Source organism: Chiloscyllium plagiosum, chromosome 7 (assembly GCF_004010195.1).
Source record: "Chiloscyllium plagiosum isolate BGI_BamShark_2017 chromosome 7, ASM401019v2, whole genome shotgun sequence".
Lineage (NCBI taxonomy): Eukaryota > Metazoa > Chordata > Chondrichthyes > Orectolobiformes > Hemiscylliidae > Chiloscyllium > Chiloscyllium plagiosum.
Genome location: NC_057716.1, coordinates 27,365,916 through 27,375,293, shown reverse-complemented (window position 1 = coordinate 27,375,293; position 9,378 = coordinate 27,365,916).

Sequence of the window (9,378 nt, the reverse complement as noted above, 5' to 3'; positions counted from 1 at the left end):
CTACTGCTTTCAGAATAAATACTTCCAAGCACCTTACAGATAATATAATGATATTTTACAGCTTGAATATGGAATCTCATCTTCTTCTGGGAGCCCCGGTTGAGGCACACCACACAATTGGGTCTGGACTGAGATTCATCTGGACACTGTGAAGCCAATAAAATAAGTGAAAAAAAGCAGGCTGAGGGGACACTTAATGGTGGTCTCTAAAATAAGGCAAGTTTTTTGATGGAGTGGATACAGAGTGAATGTTTTCTCTCATGAAGAAGAGCATAATTCCGATCCAAGGTGGTGATGGAGTAGGACTCTTTGACGGAGCTCATCTACTCTGACCACTTTTATTTTTCTTTCCTTTTCCTCCCTCTCACCTCTTTTTTATTACTTACTTACCTTGTCCTGAACAGTAGCAAGACAGCTCAGCACGCAGGTCTCAAGCAGTCTTGGGTAAGGGATCAGAGTGTGGACCACAGACCTTAAGTAGGCCCAGGGTGGAGGAGAGTGGGTCTAGTGCGGACCCCGAGTGAGCCCTTACTTACTCTTCTGGACCAAGCATAGGACCTGAAACTGGCGGCTGCTGCATTGGCAGAGGCGAGATGGACGAGGTAGGCCCAGCAGCGACAGATGGCGCCCGAGGATCAGCGACTTCGTTGTTGATTGGGTCCTGGATGGTGGGGAAGGGCACCACGGCAACATGGATGAGGTGGGCCCAGTGGAGAGTGACACCACTCTGGCGTTGGTTGGTCTGGCTCAGGTGGCGGAGGAGGAGTATTGACCTAACGGCAAAGCTGGCATCTGAGGTGATTTTGAAGTTGGCTGGGTCCAGTGTAGATGGCATCAAAACGGTGGCAGAGAGATGGCAGTGTAGACATCATTGATGATGATGAGCTGGCTCAGGGCTGATGGGCTCTCTTTCAACTTTATCTTTCCTTTTCCCTCCTTATTCTTGTTCAAAATGGCGCCGTATCATGGTGACACATGAATGCTTTCACTTTTTTTAATATTCTTGTGTAAAATACATATGACGCAATAAAATCAAGACCTAATAGAACTAGCCATCAATATCAGGTAGTCACCAAGAAATTCAGGAGTGAATTCAGAGGAGACCTCTTCATCAAAGGGTGATGATAAGATATAGAAGCAGAATCAGGCATTCAGCCCATTTCATCTGTCTCACCATTCCATCATGACTGATATGTTTCTCAACCCCATTCTCCTCCCTTTTCCCCGTAACCCTCAGTCTCCTTACTGCGATGATACTGTGGAACGCACGCCAAGGAGTGGCTAAAATGGATTGTCTAGAAGCACCTAACAGGAAGCTAAACAGACAAATGAAGGAGAGGATTACAATAATAGATTTAGTTGAGGAGAAGATGGGAGAAAATGATTGGAATATTAAAGCCAGCACGCCTGAGTTGGGCCGAATGGCCTTTCTCAGTGCTGTTTAACCCATGTGAAGTACATTGAGAGATTACAGACTCCTTTACAGCCATAGCTAAAACAGTAACAGGGAGCTGTGAGTGGGAAAGAAAGATTGCAGGGTAGTGACCTTCTCGAAGCAGGGGAGGGGAGGGGGGGGAGTTGTTGTCATGGCGTCAGCTGACACAAAGGAAGGGGTTTATTGGAAAATGATGCATTCTGTTTTACTGGAATACAATACTCTGGTGCATAAATTCTCTGCAGAAGTATAGAAGGTGAGGAATGAATAATAGGAGCTGTAATTACCCTAGGGCTCGAGATGACATCATCGACCTTGAGAATTAAGCTCAGGTGGTTTATTGAGGTTGTGTGACCTTGAGGATTAAATTACAGCTTTAGACCCATTCTCACAATCTGAAGGTGTTTTATATGAATAAAGAGATGTGGCAATCTCAGTGAAATGAGGCTTCCTTTAGCACTGCTTTCATTGTCTGAGAGTGTGTGCGATAGAGCATAAGAGTTCCATTTGATATTGTGCTCCCCTGACCTTTAGAGGCCAATTGAGTTCTGTTCTGCTGGCTTATGATGCTAGGATAAATGGAGATAGCTCTTACTTGGCTCTTGGCGATGTATTGATCTCCTCTAGAGACAGGCCTTCCCCCAGTCAACCTAACCCTCTCCACACCCAGTTCACACTAATCACAAGTAATGTGAAGGCACCCAGCATAATGGAACATCAAAGATTTACAGTGATTTAGTCTACAGCACAGAAAGAAGCCTGTCCCATTATACAGTTTATGACCAGAGAATTCAGAAACAGGGCTCGCAGTTTAAGGATACGGGATAGGCCATTTAGGGATTGAGATGGTGAGAAATGTCTTCAGCCAGAGAGTGGTGAGCCTGTGGAATTCACTAGCACAGAAAGCGTTCGAGGTCAAAGCATTAAATGTTTTCAAGAGGGAGATAGTTATAGTTTTTCAGGCCAAAGGGATCAAAAGATGTGGGGAGAAAATGGGAACAGCTTACTGGGTTGGGTGGTCAGCCATGATTGTATACATAAAATCCTGAAGCAGGCCATTCAGCCCATCGAGTCCACACCAACCCTCCAAAGAGCATTCCATTCAAACCTACCCTGCCCTACCCTATCCCTGGCTAACCCACCTAGCCTGCACATCCCTGGACACTATGGGCAATTTAACATGGCCAACCCACCTAACCTGCGCACGTCTTTGGACTGTGGGAGGAAACTGGAGCACCCGGAGGAAACCCACGCAGACACGGGGAGAATGTGCAAACTCCACACAGACAGTCGCCCGAGGCTGGAATCGAACCTGTCCCTGGTGCTGTGAGGGAGCAGTGCCACTGAGCCACTGTGCTGTCCACATTGAATGGTGTTTCAGGCTCAAAGGGCCGAATGGCCTACATCGCCAAGAGCCAAGTAAGAGCTATCTCCATTTATCCTAGCATCATAAGCCAGCAGAACAGAACTCAACTGGCCTCCTCATATTTTCTATGCTTGAGCCTCTCCCCACCCTCTTTCATTCACTCCCATCAATATAACCTGGTATTCCTTTCTCCCTCCCTGATGCTCTTGTCCAGCTTCTGCTTAAATATATCAATGCCTCAGTTGCTTCATGAGAAAGTGAGTGAGGTGGTCTAACTCTGACTTGTCTGACATTCAGCCCAGTTCTAGCCCTCCCTGTCTCTCTCTCTCTCTCTCTCATTGCCCCACCCCCCCCCACCCCTGCAGTTCAGGGGTTCGCAAAGTAGCCAGGTGGGAGTCACACTTCCTGCAGGATCCTGAGTTCCTGCTCAGACTCTCGCCTCCTAAACGGCTGCGGTCAAGGTAATGGTGTGAAGGGGAGGTGTGAAAGAGAGAAGGATGGACAGAGTGTGTCAGAGAGTCAAGATTAGAGTGGGTGCTGGAAAAGCACAGCAGATCAGGCAGCATCCGAGGAGCAGGAAAATCAACGTTTCGGGCAAAAGCACTTCATCAGGAGTGGTGACCATCCATCCGCTTACCTGGGAATTTGAGAGACGCACGCTGTTCTGCTGCTCTGAGTTCGAGAGAAGAGTGATAAATCAAAGCAAACACCCCTAAAAGTCTGTAATGTCATTGGTTAGTAGTTAACTGCTACTAGGGACAGTCAGTAAATTGCTGTAAAGTAGAAAAGTGTTTTTTTTTAAAAAAGGATTTTACTGAACACCAGGAATAAGGGAAAGTCAGGGCCGATATAATAAATTAATGTACGTAATTCAACGCAAAATAGAGTTAACATAAGAATCCCTATGGTGTGGATTCAGTTCCACACTGACCCTCTGAAGAGCATCCCATCCAGACTCACCCCATCCCTGCCCCACGCAGCCTGCACACCAAGGGTAACTTCCCATGGCCAATCCCCACTTAACCTGCACATCTTTGGACTGTGGGAGGAAACCCAGGCAGGCACAGGGGAGAACGTGCAAACTCCACACAGACAGTCACCCTGAGGCTGGAATCAAACCCAGGTCCCTGGCGCTGTGAGGCAGCAGTGCTAACCGCTGGGCCACCGTGCCGCCCCAAGGGAAATACGGCAGCTCAGCTCAGTTGAGTGGAAGGTATGGCCTGTTTTAGGTGGGAAATCTACTGGTGTCCGAGATGAGCACATGTGCTGGGAGTGCAGTAGAAACACTGAGCTCCTGGTTTCAGAGCGTGAGAGGCAGCTGGACTCACTTGTGGCACGTCCACCAGAGCCAGTGCTACCCACGAATTGCACCTTCTGAGATGAAGTCACGCCGCAGCGTAAAGGAAATGGGTGACCACCAGACGGTCTGTTTCAGGAGCTGGTGAGGGAGCTCAGGGAACTGTAGTCAGAGCCCTAGCTGGTGACGCCACTAACCACTTGACTGTACAGGAGGAGAATGAAAAGAAAGGAAGAGCAATCATGATAAGGGAATTATTATTAGGGGAACAGGCATGTGAGCCATAGATGTGACTCCAGCACAGTTTATTGCCTTCTGGTGCTAGGATCGGGGATGTGTCAGAATGGCTGTAGGACATCTTTCAGTGAGTGGGTGGGCAGCCAGAGATTGTGGTCCACATTGATATACTTAATGACTTAGTTCGGAAGGGGAACATCAATCAGACTTTAGGGAGAAAATTAGCAAGCTGGGCCTCAAATGTAGGAATGCCTGGATTGTTTTCAGTGGAATGAAACCAGGAAGTCAGGAGGACGGGACAGATGAATGCATGTCTGGAAGGGTGGTGCACCAAGGAGGGCTTGAGATTCCTGGGGGAACTGGGGGACTGACTCTGGGGTAGATGGACCCTATACAAAGCTGGATTGGTTGCATCTGGCCAGAGCTGGGACTGATTTCCATGTGGAATGTTTTGCTAGGTGCTTTTTGTCGGACTTTAAACCAACTCTGGAGGTCCATGGGAAACAAATCCACGCTTCTCATTGTCGTGATAGACAGAACAGCTTTTCTCACTTGACAACGGCACCCTGTTAGTGGTGAACACCTCTCTCATTGCCACTGTATAGGAGCAGCTTCACCCCATTGTTCACACTTTTCAGCTGCCTCACCCTTCTGGGGAAATCTAAAATGGCCTGGGCAAGTATCAGGACCCAAAGTGACAGCCCATTCATGGGATTGACGGAAAGTATCGGATCAGGGTAGGCTTATCCAACAGGCTTTGATGCCCCCTATTTCAGCACTAGGCTGGCACGGTGAACGAAAGTAGCCAGCTTTATTTAGATAAGGCCAATCTTTCACAGGGTGGATCTGCGGCAGTCCTGACATGTATACTGACCAGCGAATGTAGGTTAGTGTCAGAGTGTAGCAGAATATCCACCAGTCAATTTCACAGTGGGCTGTGGGGTCTCTGCAATGGGCTGTGGGGTCTCTGCAATGGACTGTGGGGTCTCTGCAGTGGGCTGTGGGGTCTCTGCAATGGGCTCCTGGGTCTCTGCAATGGGCTGTGGGGTCTCTGCAATGGGCTGTGGGGTCTCTGCAATGGGCTCCTGGGTCTCTGCAATGGGCTGTGGGGTCTCTGCAGTGGGCTGTGGGGTCTCTGCAATGGGATCCTGGGTCTCTGCAATGGGCTGTGGGGTCTCTGCAATGGGCTCCTGGGTTCTCAGTTATGGGCTTCTATCACCCCCACAATTGGAACTGCCACATTGGGGGGCACGGTGGCACAATGGTTAGCACTGCTGCCTCACAGCGCCAGAGACCCGGGTTCAATTCCTGCCTCAGGCGACTGACTGTGTGGAGTTTGCACATTCTCCCCGTGTCTGCGTGGGTTTCCTCCGGGTGCTCCGGTTTCCTCCCACAGTCCAAAGATATGCAGGTTAGGTGAATTGGCCATGCTAAATTGCCCGTAGTGTTAGGTGAAGGGGTAAATGTAGGGGAATGGGTCAGGGTGGGTTGCTCTTCGGAGGGTCGGTGTGAACTTGTTGGGCCGAAGGGCCTGTTTACACTGTAAGTAATCTAATCTAATCTAATCTAAGCTGGAGCCTCAAGCCTGGGGTGTGCAGGTTCCATGCCTCCTGTTCGTGTTAGGCCTTCCACTGTCCCTATCGCAAACCCTTCCACTCCTTCAGCTGCCCGGGCTCAGGAGCCTTGGCTCAGCCTGCAAATCTGGGCCGGGCTGCTCACTGTGCTGGGGTGGTTTTCCCCTGGAGACCTCCTCCTTCACCCACCACCCTCCAGGCTTTAAAGAAAAAGATAAAGATAGGAAGAAAGCAGATGAGAGCGGACAAGGCCCCAGGCTCAGCTCTGCTACTCCGCCGCCATTTTGAACACCTTGGAAAGGGAGCCCATTTGGCCTGATCAAATTCAAATTTCAAGCACAGGATGGAGCCCATTAAAACAGGCGAGTAAATTCTTACACAGATCAGGGGTGACTTCATTTCCAAAGAAAAGCCCCTTACTGGTAGCCAACTGCCTTGGGCAGGCCTGAAGACGTTGCAGGCAGCACTGTGCAAAAAAGCCAGACTTTCTTTCCGAGCACTTGATGCTGCCTGTGACTGGCTACTCAGGAGACGGCCGCATTCCACATGACATCTGTCTCGTCCCCTCGCCTGCGCCCTTGGTCCCCATTGCTGAACCTGACACTGAAGAGTTAAGTCGCTATGTTGGACAGGATGCTATCCATAATGTGGTATTTAATGCACACAAGCTCTGAGAGCCTTTGGCTACACAGATGTACATCACCTCACCCACAAATATCACTGACAAAAGCTAAGTGCTTTCCGATCATAGCCCATCAGTCTCTCAGCCGCTGAATAATTACATGCGTGCATTATTTTCCCCCTCTCATTCATTCTTCTCAAATACAGAGGGGAAGATTGCATTTTAAACTGGCTTTCTGTATGTATGTGTATGTGTGTGTGTATATCTGCGTGTGTGTCTGTGTATGTGTGTCTGCGTATGTGTGTCTCTGCGTTTGTGTCTGTGTGTCTGCATGTGCATGTGTGTGCGTTTGTGTCTGTGAATGTATGTGTCTGCGTGTGTGTGTCTGTGTGTCTGCATGTGTGTCTGTGTGTCTGCGTGTGTGTGTCTGTGTGTCTGCATGTGTGTCTGTGTGTCTCTGTGCGTATGTGTGTGTCTGCGTGTGTGTGTCTGTGTGTTTGCATGTGTGTGTCTGTGACTCTGTGCGTATGTGTGTGTCTACGTGTGTGTGTGTCTGTGTCTACATGTGCATGTGTGTGTGCGTTTGTGTGTGTCTGCGTGTGTGTCTGTGTCTCTGTGCGTGTGTGTGTCTGCGTGTGTGTGTCTGTGTGCCTGCATGTGCATGTGTGTGTGCGTTTGTGTCTGCGTATGTGTGTGTCTGCGTGTGTGTGTGTTTGTCCTTTTTTTATTTAAGAGCATCATCGTCTTCCTGCTACCTCACATCGGGTGCTGCAGACCTTCTCATATAATTGCATTTTCTTCCAGTTTAAATAAGCCTCAAAATAGCAGAGGGTTCCCAAGGACTTTCTGTCAATTATTAGCAGCGCCCGTTCTTGTTTCCAAGGAAACCGCAAGTGGAACAAGCTCCTCTGTTCTTTTGGGAAATTGCAGCCCAATTTTCATGCTCACAGGTGGAGTCAGAGTTAGCCTTGCAAGTGCTCCGTCTTCAAAAAGGACAGTATGCCATCAACATCAATAGGGAGTAAATCCAGCCTGACAGTGGGAGTGCCAACCCTCCAGCATTGCCCTGCAGATTTGCTGGCAAATGGAAAATTAACATCACCGATAAATTCTGGGGAGAAGCAAGAACATTTTGCACTTCAGCACCAACCCTCCCTCCCCACCCTTTTCTTACAAAGGTGTGCGAGGTCCGGATCCTGGCTGTTTAATTGGGTTGGAGGGGCAGAGATGACACGTCCCAGGAATATGGGCACACGGAGATGGCAATGCCACGACCCAGGGAACTGGGCCCCGCCAACCAACAACTCGTATCAGGCAGGTGAACCCCTGACGGCAGGAATAGCAGGTTGCATTTGTGCAGCCCCTGCCCGAGATGCGTCAGCAAATCGGACGCAAAAGGGAGTCTGACACCGAGCAGGAACAGGAGAGATTAGGGTCACGTGATGACAAGTTCAATTGAAGAAGTAGGTATGATGGAGAGGTGGAGAGCTGTACGCTTTGTGTCCAGGGCTCAGGAAGCTCGATGCACACCCTCCAGTGCTGGAACAAAGGAAGGAAATCAGGAGTTGTAACAATACAGACAATGTACATGTAGAACAACACATGAACTATCTCCACCAGTGCTTATGGCTTTGACCCCAATGTTTGTTACTCTTGCTATTGAAGTGATTGCATTTGAGACTAATAAACAAGACTTGCATTTCTATAGCACCTATCATGACCACAAAACGCTTCGCTTCCAGTCAACATTGTCATACCGGAAATACGATGGCCACTTTACACACAGTCAAGCTTCCACAGACAGCAATTTCATAGGATCCATCTAATCTATTGTTCGGTAATATCAATTAGGGGATATGTTTTTTCGTGGTGCTGGGAAGAACTCCTCTCTCCTTCTTCAAAATGGTACCGTGGGATCTCTAGTATCCACCTTGTGGGTTGGGGGAGTGACAGTTTAATGGCGCATCGAATTGTCTGACAGTGCAGCACTCCCTCAGTTCTGACCCTCTGACAGTGTAGCACTCCCTCAGTACTGACCCTCTGACAGTGCAGCTCTCCCTCAGTACTGATCCTCTGACAGTGCAGCATTCCCTCAGTACTGACTCTCTGACAGTGCAGCATTCCCTCAGTACTGACCCTCTGATAGTGCAGTACTCCCTCAGTACTGACACTCTGACAGTGCAGTACTCCCTCAGTACTGACCCTCCGAAGTGCAGCACTCCCTCAGTACTGACACTCTGACAGTGCAGCATTCCCTCAGTACTGACTCTCTGACAGTGCAGCATTCCCTCAGTACTGACCCTCTGACAGTCCAGCACTCCCTCAGTACTGACCCTGTGACAGAGCAGCACTCCCTCAGTACTGCGCTGGGGGATTATGTGTTCTAGTCTCTGCTGGGAAGATTTCAAGCGGCAACCCTTTCTCTGACAGGCAACTGTGTAAAGAACTGAATTGTGTGCCATGATCCTTCAATGTTTGTGTACTTACTCTTCTGTAATTCACCCCTAACCATTACTCTAACCTTAGCCATTGCCTAATAACCACAGGGAGCACTGTGTTCTGTGAAGTATTTATCTATCGGGGCTCATATTTAAAATCTGACAAACATCAATTGCATTCAAAAGCAATTAATCAGCCTGTGGTTAACAATGTCGCAATTCGCCAATTGATATGAGTGAAAACTTGGCATAAATATCGCATTGCAATGGTCAAATTTATATCAGATCTTGTGGCTGTGATGTCTGAGAGGGCAAGAGCACCTTTGTTCAATCTAATCTCCTTGTACATGTCTCAGAGTGGTTACTGGGCCTATCCATCTCACTGGAACTGCAATCCAGGTCAGTGTTT